The sequence below is a fragment of the Nannospalax galili genome, unplaced genomic scaffold (assembly GCF_000622305.1).
Source record: "Nannospalax galili isolate Female #2095 unplaced genomic scaffold, S.galili_v1.0 scaffold189, whole genome shotgun sequence".
In the NCBI taxonomy this organism is placed as follows: domain Eukaryota; kingdom Metazoa; phylum Chordata; class Mammalia; order Rodentia; family Spalacidae; genus Nannospalax; species Nannospalax galili.
The window spans coordinates 2,109,673-2,128,028 of NW_008360331.1; positions in this window are offsets into that span (position 1 = coordinate 2,109,673).

Sequence of the window (18,356 nt, forward strand, 5' to 3'; positions counted from 1 at the left end):
AACAGATTCATAACAAATAAGAAAATCCAAACAGCAATACAAAGACTCCCAACTAAATAAAGCCCAAACCCAGAAAGGTTCAAAGCAGATTTTTAAAAGACCCTCAAAGAAGCTCTACAACCAATACAGCTTAAATTATTCAAGAAAAACAGAAACAGGGAGAACTTACAAACTCCTTCTATGAAGACAGAATTTTTCTAATACCAAAAACATGTAGAAACAGAACTAAAAAAGAGAAAATTATAGGCCTATACAACCAATGAACATAGATGCAAAAATTCTCAACAAGACATTCATATACCAGATACACACAAGTTGGTTTTATTCCAGAGACACAAGGATGTCTCAATAAATGTAAATCAAAAAATGTAGCAAATCATATAAATGAACTTAAAGACAAAAATCATATGATGATCACCTCAATAGCTGCAAAAATACCTTTGATAAAATGCATCATCCATTTATAATAAAAGTTCTAGACGTAATTTGACTGGAGGGAATATACTTCAACAGAATTAAAGTTATATGCAAGAAACCCACGGCCAAAATCACTCTAAATGGAGAAAACCCAGAAGCATTCCCATTGAAATCAGGAATCATACAGCACTGTCCATTATCCCCACTCCTTCTCAATACAGTGCTTGAAATACTTGCTAAAGCAATAAGACAAGAGAAAGGAATTAAATATGTACTAGTTGCAAAAGAAGAAGTCAAATTATCGCTATTTGCAGATGATATGCTATTATACATAAGATAAATCTTCTGAAAAAGATCAAGATTTTCAGCAATGTGACAGGTTCCAAAACCAAATTGCAAAATTAGTAACCTTTCTGTATACCAAAAAACCAATCAGATAAAGAATTCATGGAAATACTCCATTCACAATAGCCTCAAAATATCTAGGAATAAACCTAACCAAAGATATTAAAGGCCTCTACAATGAAAATTGTAAATCTTAGTAGAAAGAAATTGAGGAAGACATAAGGAGATGGAAAGACAGCACATGCTCAAGGTTTGGTAGATTTAATATTATGAAAATGACCATTCTTCCAAAAGCAATTTATTGATTCAATGTAATCCCAATCAAAATTTACATGGCATTCTTCACAGAATTAAAAAAAATCTAAAATTCATATGGAAACCCAAAGTTCCCCAGACATACAAAGTAATCCTAAGCATAAAGAACAATGCTGGAGAGTTTACCATATCTCACACTATATTACAGAACTATAGTCAACAAAACAACATGGTACTGACATAAAAACAGAAATGACAGAAATGTAGATCAATGGAACAAAATAGAAAACCCATACATGAATGCACACAATTGCAGCCATCTGATATTTGACAAAGGTGCCAAGAATACCCACTGGAGGAAAGACAGCATCTTCAACAAATGGTACAGGTAAAACTAGATCTCCACAAGTAGAAGAATGAAATTAGACCCTATCTGTCACCCTGCATACAAGTCAGCTCTAACTGGATCAAAGACCTCAATGTGAAACATGAAACACTCACACAGTTAGAAGGAAACATAGGCAGTATATAGGTACAGGCAAGGGCTTTCTAAATAGACATCAGCTGCTCAGAAACAAAGCTCAATAATTGACAACTGGGAACTCATTAAACTTAAAAACCTATCTACAGCAAAAGAACCAATTGAGGAAACAGGAATCCTACAGAGTGGGAGGAAATATTAATCAGCTATTTGACAGAGGATTAATATCCAGAGCATACAAGGAACTCAAAAAACAAAGAATCAAGAAAACAAATGACATAATTTTAAAAAAAGGGCTATGGATCTGAAAGAGAGTTCTCAAAACAAGAAATAAAAATGGCTGAGAAACACTTTAAAAGGTGTTCAAAATCCTTAACAATTAGGGAAATGCAGAGGACCCAGGTTCAACGCCCAGCACCCACATGGTGGCTAATAACTCCAGTTCCAACAGATTCAACACATTCTTTTGACTTCTGCTGGCATTGCACAACACAGATGCACTTACATATATGCAGGCAATACACTCATACACATGAAATAAAAATAATAAGTATTTTAAAAATGAAAGCCTACTGAAAAATACACATACACTATACATATACAGAGTACAGAGTACAGCATATAGATGAAGGTTATACAACAAGATGCACAGTGCCAGAAAGAAGAAACTTCCCTTCAAGTTGTTGGGCAGAGTAGTTCAAAACACTCCCAAATAACACAGGTAATTGCTACAGCCCTTGATTTCCTTGGAGAAGCTGAAGGTAAGACCCAGCTGCTGAAGGCTGGACATAGTTCAAGACACTGAACTTGGAGCAATGGAGCTAGAACTGACCTGGTAGCCTCCTCCCTGAAGACTACCTCTTGTAGTAACAGAGAATACTATGAAAGTTGCTAAGGGAGAAAACCAATCAATGGTCCAAACCAGTTTTAAAACCCTATTAACCACAAAAATGACTGGCTCAGTAAACTGTCTCTATTGGTGCAATGGTGGCACTTTTATCTTGGGGGTAATCAACAGTTGTCTAATTCAATTTAAAGCCCACTCAATGGGAGGGAACTCATGGTACTATAAATATAACTAAATACATGTGGCTGGAGAAGTCATAGAAGCTAGAGAAAACCCTAAGTCTGTCACATCCCTAGACAAATGTAATTTCTTACTGTTTGCTAAATATCCTTATTTACAGACAAGTATACCTCTCAACACTAATTAAAGCTTCTTTTTACAACAGATGGAAACCATTATAGAATTTCACAGATGGTCAAGCACAAAGAATGAGTGTCTGTGAGATGTCCAGCCTGAAGTGATATGGAGAATACAACTGCTAGACCTAAGTCTCAGGGAACATAGGGGAACACGGAGCAGAGAGAAATAAGGCATCTCTCAGCTCTCACCGGCAAAGATTACTAATACCACAGATGATGATTAACATAGAAAATCACAACAGGCCAAAAAGTAGAGAACAAGAGACTGCAGAGTGTATGTCCCTGGATAGGACTCTTATATTAAATGTCACTCATCCAGGGCTTGGGGACCATTGCAGAAGAGGGGACAGAAAGATTGTAAGAACCAGGAGTTGTGGATGACCACAAAGAAACAGAGTTTTACAAGTGGTTTGGAACTTGCTCATATGAATTCATAACAATGGTGACAGCAAGCACAAGACCCATACAAACTCAAACCAGACAAAAACCTAGCACAGCAGTGTAAAATGGGTAAGAAGCCTCAACCTTAGCCAAGGAACTATTGGCAAATAATCAGTACAGGGTGAGGGAGAGTTGACATTTAATGGAGTGATAATAGGCTGACCAGGCTCCAGTTGATGAACTCACACCAGAGGATATCTGTGGACATAAACTTGACTTAATAGGCCTTAACATATATGACAGAACACATGAAATCCAGCAGGGGGCTATAAAGGGGTGCAGATAGGGGAGGGAATTTAAATATGATTAGGATGTATTTAAATATGATTAGTAATGCACAAAAATGCAATAAGATATAGAAACAATTACCTCTATGTTTTTATTTATTTAATAACCTTTAATTATCATATAAAAGACAGTTTTCTAGAACTGAAAGATCAAACGATCATAAAGCATAATTCTTTCCTTTAAAATGATATATTAAACTATAAAGAAAGTTTAATGTGCATTACTATATCACAGTACCTCATTCCAATGTCTCATTAAGACATGAAGCTGAGGGAACCAGGCATGGTGTTCAATGCCTCTAATCAGCATCATCTGAGGAAGAGGATTACATAGTTGAGGAAAATTTTGGCTATAGAGTGGAACCTTATCTCAAAAATGGAAAGAGAAAAGGAAAAAGAAGACCTGTGGCTGAGGGATATTCTCATCTTCTTTAACAAATCATTAGTATAAAGTGATCTTGGAAGTAGAGTAACAGTAAGTCATTATGCCTCAAAAGGTTGAACTGAACAATTTGTAAATCAGAAAGATCTGAATTTTATAAAATACCATTGATTGAAAAACATCCCTATGCTTTCATGTTTTGACATTTTAAGATATCCTGAACATCATGAGTGAATATGCAAATTAAAATCAGAAATCATAAATGCAATATGACCTCTTCTAATATATGTCTATACATATAAACTCTTAAAATTCATGACAAATATAAGCAAGAGTGTTCTGGGTTCTATAAGCATTAATGTATTTTGATCTTGTACCAGCCTTGTGCTATTCTTTTAAGAAGATTTTTTTCGTGTGTGTGTGTGTGTGTGTGTGTGTGTGTGTGTGTGTGTGTAAGAGGGTGTAGAATCTCCTGGAGCTAGAGTTACAGGTTGTTATGAGTTTCCCAACATGGGTGCCAAAACCTAAACTCAGATCTTTTTTCTTTTTCTTTGGTCTTTAAACTCAGATCTTTTAAAAAAAAACAGTAAGCACTCTTAACTACTGAGTCATCTCTGGCTCCTTCCTTATCTAGCAAAAGAGGCTCTGAGAAAATAAATACCTTTCTGAAGTTCACACTTAGTAAGAATTGTAATAGCAGCAGTAGCAGTAGTATTATTGATAATTAAATTGATAAGGCCACTAATTGTGACTGAACAGAAAGAGGGCTTTCTTTTGGCTGGGTCATTAAAACAATGTGAATTCCAGAAAGATGGTTCCAGTAATGAATACACACACACACACACACACACACACACACACACATTCCATGGATGACCACCTACAGTGGCACTGACCTGTCCTTCATATTGTACCAGAATCTATTCCTTAATGGTTACTTTAGCTTTGCAACCAGGCAGATGAGTGCCACATGGTCAGGGTTCTATCTGCTCTCCATGCTATGCTTCCCCTCTTTGAGTTCATGTGTGTTTAGAAATCTGTTTCCATTTCCTCTTACTGCTGTACAAACGTCCCAAAAATGTAGTAGCAACACAAATGTATTTATTTCGTTGACTTTTTTATTGAATTTTTGTCAGCTTCATATAATATACTATTATCATCCTATCTGTAGGAATGACTTCTATAAAATGGAAAGAATCTGAACTAATGACTTTTAATTAACACTGTTAACCTTATTGAACTATGTGCTCTTGTGACTTGGGTACGGACCTTGATTCCTAGTTTGCTACCCCACCCAAGATAATGAATGAATGTGGATATGCTTGAGAATTAACAAATCAAAGTGCTGAAAGGAACTGTGTGTTTTCATTAAAATTATGAACATTGAGAAAGGCTGGGTGACATTGTATGTATGAGATGTTTTAAGAAAATTTGTCTGATAAGATAAGAGTGGATCTAAGCTTATAGCTGGCCGACTGAAGCTAGGGAAACAGTTTTGAATAAAATTTTGGTTGGGGCCTAGCTCTAAGACACAGATCTGAAGCACAGTTTCAGGGTACAGTCCCCAGAGACATCACGGGAGAATGGATGTCTTCTGAGGTTGGGCCATGCTTAAAAACTGAGGTTAAGAGTCAGGCTGGTCAGGCTGTTTTTTTCAAGTATTAACCCCCACCAAGTTTCATGTGCTCCAATTGTGTGTGTGTGTGTGTGTGTGTGTGTGTGTGTGTGTGTGTGTGTTAAGGCCTATAGAATCAAATTTGGTAACACAAATTTATTATCTTAGTAGCTCTTAAAGTTAGTGAAAGACGTCTCATGGAGCTAAAATCAAGGAGTGGAAGGGCTAAGTTCCCTCTGGGGTCTTAGGAAAGATTCTCTTCACAGCAGTTTCTGCTTTCTAGAGAACATCAGAGTACCTCGCCCATGGCCCCAACTTTCCCCTTCAGGTCAGAGGCATTTGCCCAAGTACTCCCCATGCAGCTGTTTCTCTGCTTTTTCTTGCATCTCTTGCTAAGGAGATTGTGACTATGTTAGGCCCATTTAGAAAATGCACGAACATCTCTCCAGCTCAGCTGTCAGCAACCTTCACTCTACCTTACACCTTGCCTTAATCCTCCTTTACCTTGTAACCTGATGTATTCACAGTTCAGGAATCAGGGCACAGATATTTGTGGGGAACTCTGTGTCACACAGCATTTGAGCATTTCTCTCAACTCTAGTACCTCCTCCTCCTGTCCTAAGGCCTTCTGGAATAAATCAGACAGATGTGCAGGACGCTTTCTCATCTCTTCATACAATGTTTGTAGGAGAACCCTGATTAAATAGCATAAATGATCATTGTTTAGATTTCCCATTGAGTCAAAGCAAATGATACATTAAAAGAATTTTCTAAGAGTCACTTAGTATGGGTTTGGAAGTTCCTTTGAGGATGCAAAACATGAGGCAGATGCAAATTAGTGGTAGTGGATTTCAAAAGGACTCTTTATTGCTAACATTTTATATTGTATTTAATCACATCTGTATTACAGCTCTGATGATTTTAAATGCCCCAACAGTCATCATTAAAGACACTGTTTTTCTAGTATTACATAGTAGATCTTTTACTCTCTGTTATCTCATTCACCAAGGAACTTGTAATAGCAAAAGTTTCTAACATTTTTGTTATAATCATTTGGAACTGTGCATATTAGTTTTTGTAAAGAATGTCCCTGAAATAATGTACTAGTAGGTAACAATAACGTCCTTTATATCACATAGCTTTCTAAAACAAGTACTACTTACTACGAACCTGAAAAGCACACATAGCAGAATAATTTCTGATATGGGTACAGGTATGTATTTGAGTGACAATGAAATCAGTTTCTTTCAAAAAGACAAACTGGGGTTGGGTCCAAGGCTTTGGGCACAGGCTGTCCTGGATGCAAAGCCCAGCTCTGCCATTGACTATTTACATAGCCCGATGCAAATCATTAAACTCTCTAAGCCCAGATCTCCTCACTAGTAACAGATGAATAACATCAGCTATGAAATTTCACAATTGCGAGAAGTAGGAGAAAGTATTAGAGCATTCATTCTTCTGTGTGACTTCAGGTACTATAAGCACTAACTCATCTCAAAACATCTGGAGTGGGGAATCTGCTTTAGAAGAACATTTGTTAGTGGGTGAGGGGCAGGTTCCTTGAGTCATGAAAGGAGAAAGACTGTTACCTTAGACTATGTCTCCAGTCCAGGTTCCCACAGGGACCATCACTAATCTAGGAGCCATTGTGACAACATGAAGTCCAGCACTGTTGAAACAAGAATGAGGTCATGTGCCCAGAGCCTGTCCTTAGCTATAATGTTTTCAATACTATTTTCAGTCTGAATGCTTGGATGGTGACTAGCCATCTATGGCATGTGGTAAATCATAGTTTTTCATTTATAGCAATGACATATGGAAAAATTTCAGTCATAAAGCAGAATGAGTTACATCATTTTCAGGAAAATGGATACAAGGGAGATAATCATATTAAGTGAATTAAATCAGCCTCAGACAAACAAATATCATATGTTTTCTTTTATATGTGATTCCTAGATTTTACATAAATGTATAAAATCATGTATGTATCTACAACATGAAAGGAGAAATTGACTAGGGGAGGAAGGGAACTAACAAGCTGAGAAGTGACAAGAAAAAGGAGATGAGTGAGAAGGGGAAATTTTTCAATGAATAACATATACTTGTATGAAAATGTCCTTATGTAACACAGTACCACATATGAGGAATATGTACAGTGAAAAATTTTGAACTTAAATGTATGTACTTAAGCTTGAATATTTATTCATGAACCATTTTCTTTTCGTTTCCATTTTTTAGGGGGTAGGAGTCACATGTGGTAGTCAGAGAACAACTTGTAGCAGTTGGTTCTCTCTTTCCACCATGTGAGACCCAAGGACTGAATTCAAATCATCAGGGAACTAAGACTCTCAGGCTTAGTAGGAAGCACCTTTACCCACTAAACAAGAGTCCATGAATAAGAAGACTATGCAGAGCAGTCCAGACCTGGGGAAGGGGGTCTGAGAATGACTGAAACTTGAAAAGCACTATCCTGAGGGGACTGTGCTGATGACTCTTCTGAAATGAGTGGGGAGGTACCACCAGGGCTAAGGGAAAACACGCAACTGTTGGCTGCTCCTACCAGCTAGTTCTCAAGACTGAATTATTCAGACTGTGACAAATGTAGGGTCTTTAAATCAATTGAATTTAAGTGAAGATAAAATGCAACAGAGATACTCATATTAGTCCATCTTACTTCACTTAAATGGTATGTGATTAACACAGACATCTTTCTTTATCCCCTGAGACCAGCATAAAGAACAACAACAAAAAAAATGCTTGAGGAATAAATAATACATAGTTATACCTCCATAAGGTTATAGCCTTAAGTTCTCTTGTAAATATCAATTCCACATATCTATTGTAAACTATCCACACTTCTTCAGTGTTTTCCTTTTATGGTAAGATGTATCAATCACTAAATGCATCAAGTATGATCATAAACAATTAATTGATCATGAGTATATAATCACTCCTAGGTATCAGAGATGTTTGAGGCTTGTAAGAGATTAAGATCAGTTAATGATAGATTCAGCACTAGCTCCAATGACAAAAAATTTTATATTTTTAAAAACTATTCCATCATCTTTAGATTAATTAACCATAGCTTTGTATGAAGGATGATTTTTTGTGTATGGAATAAACAGTTGTGGGTTTTCCATTTAGTGATTCTTCACAAACGGCTATATAAGTGTAACTTTAAATTACCTAAGCAATGATTACTTGTATTAAGGCTACATAGCCGAACCTGTAAAACTACCAAAATCAAACATGGAGACACTGGAATGGTGCTCATTGGTAAGGCATGTGCCTAGCATGCAAAAGGCCCTGGAATTTATCCACAGGACTGACAAAAATTAAAAATTAATTACTTAAACAAAAATAAACATATAAAATTCAAAACCTGAGGCAGAGGCCATGGTACTTTTCCTATTATTTTTGACCTTACATATTTTAAATTGTTCTCTTCTGTCATATATTTTAGAGAAATAAAAATAAAATGTATTAATATTTTAGACACATACAGATTGTTATATTTCATTTGCTTTTAGGCTCTAATCACCCTTTTGGTCTTTATTTACCCTAGAATATATTATAAATTATTAAGCATTGTGCTATATTCAACAGTTATACAGACCTTAGTAACAATAACTGAAATATTTATTTTCAGATTAAGCATTAATTTATATTAAAAAATGCTTTAAAATTATCTTGCTATAAAAGGCTCCATGAATTATCAAGATTTGTTTCATAATCAAAGAAGTTTTTCTGTTAGAATGAACAATTTGAAAAAGATTTGCCAAATTGGGGTACTGCAGAAGAAGTTAGAACTCAGGACATTCAGAACTCAGAATACTGTCAGAAAAGCCTCCAGCTTTACACATATTTCATAAACTTAATTATCTATGTCATTGTTATCCTTTCACTAGCTAATCATCCAGAATCTATTAATGTGATTATCTCTGCTGAATGGGTGCCAGAATCCACCCTCTCCTTTAAGGAGTATTCAGTCTGTTTATTTGAAGCAATAAAAGTTGTGCTAATGTTACTTCTACATGGCTGTTAAGTTAACCAACCTACAAAACAAACATGCATTCTCCTCCTACATTTCTTGCAGTAATCAGTTACAGTTATTTAGGGTAGAAAAAGATTTTAAAGATATTTTACTTGAATGACTTTTAGTAGCCCATATGTTCATTTGAACGTGTTTTCTGACAAACACTTCTAATAAGGAAGCAAACTATTTGTGGCTACTCTCATCTACTTCTCCTTAATTTTAATATTTTAGTGAATGAAATCTCAGGTTTTAAATGATGAGCTGTCTCAGATCATGTAATTATGGATACGGTAGTAGATTTTATAGAGTCTGATGTGAAAATTCCTGCAAAATCAATTGATCAGGTTGAAATACGCAATGCTATTTAAATACCAAACCCATAAACACATCTTCCAAAATATTATTACATTTAGAATCCCTGATATACTTCACTTTATTCCCATGGATTACTTACCAAAACAGAAACCGTCTTCTCATCTGTTTTTGTCTGCAAGCACATCACAGAATCACCCTGAGTAGCTAGAATCTGTCACTAAGGTATTAGGCCAGAAATAGGCAAGTGTGTGCCCTACTCAGCCTGCCAAGGTCCTTTCTCCTACTTTATCACCTCTCCAGTATTTATTCTTACTTTAACTTCCTTCCCTCTCTCTCACTCAAAATTCAGCCAACAAGAAAGATCAGAGATTTCTTTTTTACATCACGGTGGGCATAACGCTGGAGAAAACAGCAACAGCAGCACCTCTGATCTGTGGCAGAAAGACCCGGCCTCTGAAGAATGGATTGCCATTTAACGGAGGTGGTAACTTTGTTGAAAACATCCTATTTCTCTACCAGTGTTACAATAATAATGTACCTATTTGTTATCAAATACATTTGTGAAACACTGGGTTAGAAGAAACTCTTGGTGTAGCGCTAATTGTAGATTTTCTTAGAACATCACAGCATCTTAACACGCATACCTGAGACATAGTATACCATAGCAACATTTTATTCCAGTTTTTTGAGACATGGTCTCCTTGTTGCCCCAGCTGACCTGGAATTCACTATATAGACCAAGTAAGCCTCCATCTCAGAGATATGCCTCTCTCTGCTACCTCAGTGTTGGGATTAAAGGTATGCACCACCATGCCTGGCTGACAGCAATTCTTTTTAAAGGAACATATTTGCTACAAAATACAATTTGGAGAACAGAGAAGTAAAGGAGTAAAGCCTTGGAAGCAAGAATTCAAGTACTTCAGGTCTTGATCCAATCAGAAAGTATGTGCCACCGTTTATAATGTACCATATGGCCACTCACTTATTCACCTGGTTATACATACTATTACTTACATAGCACAAGTTATGCTCTGAGGACTAATATGTCTTCTTTTATCTTTTTTGATGAAAAAACACAATGTAGTGAGAGAGAGCTTGTACAAGAGTTATTAAGGGTTTAATAACTGCTAAGAGACACATTAATTGCATAAAATAATGAGAAAAATCTTGCAAGGAGTCATGAAGTAATGAAATACTTCATGTAAAGACAACAGACATTTTGATGAATCATCTGTTTTCTCCTAAGGAACACCAGAAACATAATGTGTTCTAATTGGTAACTTCTCAACAGACTTGTTCTCATTAATGAAACAGAGGAGCTGGCTCAGTTTTCTTTTCATAACAGCAATTCTTCCTGATTATTCAATATGTTACTCAAAAAAGGGAACTTGTTTGGAGGAGACACTTTTTAATATTCTTTTGGCCTTCAAAGATCTAAATGAGATACTTTATGATCTATAGATTTATCTCCTACATGAAATAAATTATTTCATCTCTCATTAAGCAATTATGAAAGTAAAACAGGAGTGGTTCCTAAAACAAGACTACAAGCAAGTTGTTTGTACTGCAAAAATATTAGAAATGCCATTGCTCCAAAAGTCCTGAACTACTACAGTCAACTACTACAGTCCCTTTGTTTTGGAATGGCAGAGGGATGATAAATAATATAGATGTAGGCTAGGTTTCCTTCAAGAATAAGCAAATGAAAATTTCAACTACATTCTTATTAAAAATTATGTTCACATAGAATTTTATTGTTAAATGAGAAACTTTATGTAGTCATCATTTTTCCTGAGTAGAAAACACACTTTAACACGTAATGCTCTATGTTTCTGTAGTAGATCATAGGTTTTAGCAAGCTTAATTCATGGTGAACAGTTGAGATACATATGTTTGAGAAATCACAGTGTTCCACATAGTGATCAGAAAAATTAATCAGAACAGGAAAGCACATTTGTACCAGGCCATCAGTCCTAAGATTCATATCTACATGGCAGTTAAGAGCTGTGGCAGAAAACACAGTCCTTCTAATGAAAGAGGGCTGAACACTGTCTCATGCTCAGAGCAATAATATTTGCCATTTGCTAAGCAACTGCTGTGCATGCTCTGGACAATTTGCATACAAGATTATATTTGATTATCATGATGTTCCTATAAAATATGTGGTAATCATTTCAGATATAAAGGAATGGCATTTGAAAAGAGTTGAGTAACTTGCTAAGTCAAGTATATGCGAATCCCACATTTGAATCAAAGTAAATAAATACTGATATCAGCTCCAAATTTGTTAATACAAATACGGGATTTAACTTTCATTTAAAATGAGTAAGTTCTTGTTTAAAATGTGTAAGAAATCAGAGGGAAGTTGGGGTTAATTTGACTAGTGTGTAATGCAAATGGAAATCTTAACATCTTTCAATCTGCAAAGATATGCATACGTCATACACACACGAGAAAATCTAAATGCCAAAGACAGAATTGTAGAAAACTGGTTAGTTTTGAGAGAAATTGATAATTAAAAAGTAGTGAACTATCACTATGAAAACACTCCTGTGGTGTGGACAGAATTTCTTTCCAGGTGCTGGAGGAACTTTGAACTCTGTTAGCATTTGCATGAAGATAATTTGATAATACTTGTTTTCATGAATATGCCATAAAAGGAGGAACTTCTCTAATCTACTTCATTGGAATATTTTCTAGAAAGCTGAAAACAGAACCATTCAACAGAATTATAATAACAAATAACTGATACAAGTCACATATGTACTTTTAGTTATTAGCACCTATATTGAAACAGCAAATATAACTAATTACAATGAATTATGATGATATATTTTACTTAAGACAATAATTCAGTACATCGTTTCAACATGCAATCAATATAAAAATTAATGGGAGATTTTAACCTTCCTATTCTGTGCTTTCTTTGAAGGGCTTCTTTACATCTCAGTTTAAAGAAGCCATATTCAAGTTCTTAATAGCTAGATGTTTAGTGACTATTTTGCTGAGTAACACAGTAGAGGGGCTTGGCCCATCAGCAGGCAGAAAATGTGTACGATTAAATGTTTCTTAACTTACTAAGGAAACTGCCATAAATATCTTTTTTATGAATATAATTTTTGCATATACTGTGTTTTACTCTTGACTGTTGTGTACATAACAAGATTTTCCTGACTTTAATTATCAACTTAATTGAATAGGATGATATCCAAAAATATTCAACCTCTTGAATTCAGATAGGAAACATATAACTGGTGGATTTATTCAGAGTTGTAATTTCTGATGCAGTGACTGAAATAGGAAAAGATGTAGTGGGGAGCTGAAGCCTGTGAGAATTCAACCTCTGAATTCAGATAAGGAAAAAATAACTGGGTGGATTTATTCAGAGTTGTAATTTCTGATGCAGTGACTGAAATAGGAAAAGATGTAGTGGGGAGCTGAAGCCTGTGAGAGGGGAAATGGCAGTGCTGATACGTTATGGTTCCACCTGGATAAAAAGGAAGAGATTGTCTGTGGAAAATACAGCTAAGGGGCGATTTAATGGTGTGCCAAAGTAAGGACTGTACCAAAACTCAAACAAGAAGTGGTAGAAAAGGAAGAAGAGGAGCTTCAGAACCATGAAGGGTAAAAAGGGTAAAGGGGACAGGGAAGGACAACAGTGAGACAGGAACACGTAGATACGTGAAGAAAATCTACACCTCAAAATTCATTCCTAGCACAGTTTATGGAGCTCTCTCCCTGAAATTTCCACAGGGCAAGATCCCATCGCTGAGATCCCATCAGCTTTTGAATACTGGAATAACACTGATCTTAAAATAAAATCTAAATAATGTTCTGTTTTCAATTTCACATTTCTGAATTTATAGAGAAATACAATTATCACATTCATATTCCCTATGAATGGACCAGTAGAAGTTGATCAAAGTTTCATGGATTTTGCCTATTTCAATTTAGGTAGTCAAAATAAATACAAATTAACTATACAAACTCTTCTGAGGACGTTAGAAGGCTTCAGAAAGCATTCTTCTCTTGGTCATGCCTCTCCCTAAGCTGCTGCCCCAGCCATTCTCCTGTTTGGAAAGCCATCTTCATTAGTCACCACAGTGTATCTGTAGTTCTTATCTGCTCTCCTCATTCTTCAGACACCCTTCCAAGCTCATTAAATCAGCAGATGTCTTCTTAGGCCTCATCATTTCTTCAGATTTTAAGACCTATTGACATTATTAACCATTTCCTTTTTCTTCCTTTTGCCAGTTTTTTTTTTAAATGTTTGAGTTTCTTCTTTGTATACAGTGTATTGTGAACACCCCACCCCAACCCCATCACCTTCTCTCAGGCCTGTTCCATTTCCTGCTGACCCCTTCTTCCTTACAGTCTTCTTCCTGAGTTCATAGCTTGTGCAGGTGGTCATAGCTGTTGTGTGTTCATGATTGCAGGGGGCATGCCCTATCCAAAGACAATTTAAAGTACTCCTCTTCCTTCTCTGGGTCTTACAGTCTTTCCTCTCTCTCTTCTGCATGTCCTTTGTCCTTCAGAATGAGGGATGCAGATGTCCCATTTTAGGACTTAACTCAGCACTTCATCAAGTTTTAGTCTTTGACTTGACCACCACCCACTCCAGAATAAGGTTTCTCCGATTAAGACTGAGAGCTTAACTAGTCTATGAATATAAGCACTTTAAAAGCAATTTGGCTACATTTTCGTTTATCAAAACATCAGTAGTAGATTCCTCCAAATGGTTTGTGACCTTCCTAGTCAAACGTCCATTTGATTTTCGATAAAGATAAAAGAGGGCGTAGCTCAGAAAAGACAGCATCTTTAACAAATGGTGTCGGAAAAATTGCCTCCTTACATGGAGAAGAATGAAACTAGATCCACAACTCTCACCCTTCACAAAAACCAACTCCAAATGGATCAATGATCTCAACTGAAGACCTGAAATACTGAAACTGCTACAGAAAAAAGAGAGAACTCTACCAGATTTCATAGTGGAGCTAACCTAGTATGTATAGACTGAGCCCTCTGTAATGAGGGGCCAAAATATATCATTTCTACTTTAAATTTATTTCTCTTGAGTATTTTTTTCACAGTGACAAAAACTGACAAACATAAATACCATATTTCCTAAATTTTCTATCCCTAACTTGAACAACTTTTCTAAAGTTTAAGATGTTAGGATGAAATCAGTTATTTGACATCTCAATTAAATATTATTCAAGTTCCTCCAATATAAGGGCTGAAGTTGAAATCTCACAGTTCTCTTATGTCTCCTCCCTCCTAGTTTTGGATGATACAAGCCTAGAATTTATTCTTGTTTTCATTTCATTTCTGTTGCTGTGGTAAAATATCCTGACAAAAAGCAACTTCAGGAAGACAGGGTTTATTTCAGCTCACACTTCGAGGTTAGAGTCTATCATTGTGGGAAAATCAGGACAGAAACTTCAAACATCTGGTCACATCACATCCACAGAGAAGGGCAAGGGAAATGAATGCATATGTTTTTGCTTGTTAGCTTGCTCATGTTCCCCTGATTTCTTCATTCTTATAAAGTTCATGAACTCCCACCCCACTGACTAAGGGAGAAATCCCCATGGTGGGCTGGGTCTTCCCACATAAATAAATAAACTTAAGACAATCTCCCACAGACATGCCAATAGGCCAACTCGATGTAGATAATCCTTTACTGAGACTCGCTTCCCAGGTGATTCCAGGTTCTGTCAAGTTGATAATTAAAACTATCATAATTCTTTATATATCCTCCCTCTGCCTAATATGTATTGGGAAAAAGACAGCATGTTCAACAAATAGTGCTGTTCAAAATAGATAGTTAAATGTAAAAATTGAAATTAGACCCCTATCTCTCACCGTGCACAAAAAACTCCAGCTGGGTCAAAGACCTCAACATAAGACCTGATAGTTTGAGTCTGACAGAGGATAGAGTAAGGAATATACTCCAATTTGTAGGCACAGAAAAGGGACTTTCAGAAAAGAACTTCTAGGGTGCAGACATTAAATCCAACAATTGAATGGGATCTCATGAAACTGAAAAGCTCTTTGCCAGCTCCACACCTGAAAGAGGGTCAGTTTTGAGAAAATTGGGGTAAGGAACTAAACAAGGTGTTCTCAAAAGATGAAACGGTGATGGATAAGAAAACTTTGTAAAATGTTCAGCATCTTTAGTCATCAGGTTAAATGAAAATTAAAACTACTTGGAGATTTCACCTTACCCAGTTAGATGGCTAAAATACAAAAATCAAACAACAAATGCTGGAGAGGATGTGAGGAAAGGGGACTCTGATTCACCGGTGCTGGGGATGCAAGTGGTGAAGCCACTGTGGAAATCTGTGTGGAGATTCCTCAAAAAGCTAAAAAGAAATCTACCACATGATCTGACCATAGCACTCTGGGGTATATACCCAAAACATTGTACATTCTACTGTAGAGCTACCCGCAGATCGGAGTTCATTGTTGCTCTAGTCACAATAAACCAGGAAATGGAAACAACCCAGACGTCCATCAGCTGATGAATGGAAAATGAAAGCACAGTATATTTACACACCGGAGTTAATCAGTTGGTAAGAAAAATGAAATTGGGGCTGGAGAGATGACTCAGCATTTAAGAATGTGAACAAAATATATTGTATGATATTCTCAAACATTCAATTTAAAATCCTATCAATAAAACATGAAAATGCTGCGTTATTAATTTTATCAGTGAACAATTAAAAACTCTAAATGCCTTAACTTTTATTTGAATTATGCCCTTATCAACTCCAGGTAGTGGTTGAGAGCTAAAAATATAAAGCATGTTTTTTTCATAAACTTTCAGCAGCAGAAGCAGCAAACTGTAAGTGTTCTCGTGGGGAAAACCTCTGGATCTGCTTCCATTTAGTCTACAGTGTTCCAAAGGATACGCTTAATTCTCATATTGTTTGATTTTCCAACAGAAAAAAAAACCCAGCAACTGAGCATGCATTATCTTAACAACAACAACAACAACAACAACAACAAGAACATCTTTTCTAAAAAGAAGCAACTTTTGAGAAATAATGGCAGCTCTTGCTGGACTTTACTTTCTAGCATCAATTCTCACCCTTACCTGTTCCCTTCAAACACGGATTAATCGTAAGGCTACCACAGGCAGTTTTATGGACAGAAAAACATGCTCAGTTCAATCTCTGATGGACTGAAACTAGAAAAAACAGAAATTCAAACTATCACCTCACCTCTTTGCCTCATTCCGCCTCAAACTGCCTCCTACTGACCTGACCTGCACAGTTCCCCCTAGTTATTCATCATCTCGTGAGTCAAACAGCTGCTGTCAGTATTTCAGATGAGATATTCATCTACTGACAAAAATCTCATTAGTCTTCATTTAAAATAAAAGAAGGGCTTTATTAAGCCCAACAAATCTGTTCAAGACTGACGACACATTAGCCCCTAAGAAACCATTGGGCAGTCTGCCTGGGAATCAAGCATCTTGGGTTAAGTAATTGTTGCTGAGATTTTCAAGGTGTCAATGTGTGATGCATGATACAGGAAAAGTGTCTGACCCACAGATAAGTACTCAGAACAGTGAAAGTTCTAAGTGTTTATTGAAAAAATAAGAGAATTAAGGACATTATCTTATTAATTAAAACAAAAGTAGATTTTTATCTGAATTTTATCTCACTCGCTTTCTCAAGTGTGGTCTAATAGCTCACTCACTGTACAAAAATATACACTGATTTCTGGAGGGTTTTAATTACATCAATTTAAGACAAAATAAAATGTGATCAATCAAAACAATTTATAAACCTGTAGACACTTCAGACAGAGACAAGAGAGTCTACAATTCTACTTGAGTGGCTTTGCAGATTTATATGATTTTTACTTTTTCTCTAATCCTTAAAGACCACGATGACTTAGAACTTTCAATTTTAAGAGTTTGAAAGCTTTTGTAGATCAAAGAACACAAGGAACAGTTGCTAAATTATAATGTGCATATAAATAGAATGGTACTGAACAATGCTTTTCTTGTTCAAAGTAGGTGCTACTGTTATGCTTATCAAAGCAACATGATGCTCATCTCATATGAATTTTAAATAGATATAAAAGAAGGCCAAATTTTTCAAGTGTTCTTAATACTCTTTTATTCCTCCCAAGTTAGATATAATCTCTGGGTAAAAATGAAAGAGAATGTTGACTTTGAGTAAAGGATAAGGCTTTGTTCTCATGGTATATCAGACCACATAAGAAAAAGGAGGAGAATGGAAAAGAGGAGGAAGAAATGAAGGAAGGAGGAGGAGGAGGAAGAGGAAAAGGGGGAGGAGGAAGGGAAAGGCAGCAAGTGGAAATCCAAGTCAGAAGCTGCGTCTAGACTTCAGTACATTGTACAACGTGCAACATCTATCAAAATGAAACACCATGAATGGCTAATATGGAAACACGGCAGAGGCTCTTAAAAAAACTATGACATAGTTTCATAAAACATATCTTACTTTATCATATCCTAAAACATACTGATTTTAATGAACTAGATACACAGCAAATCTTATAGGAGGCTAAGAAGCATTGAAGAGTTACTAGTCACAATT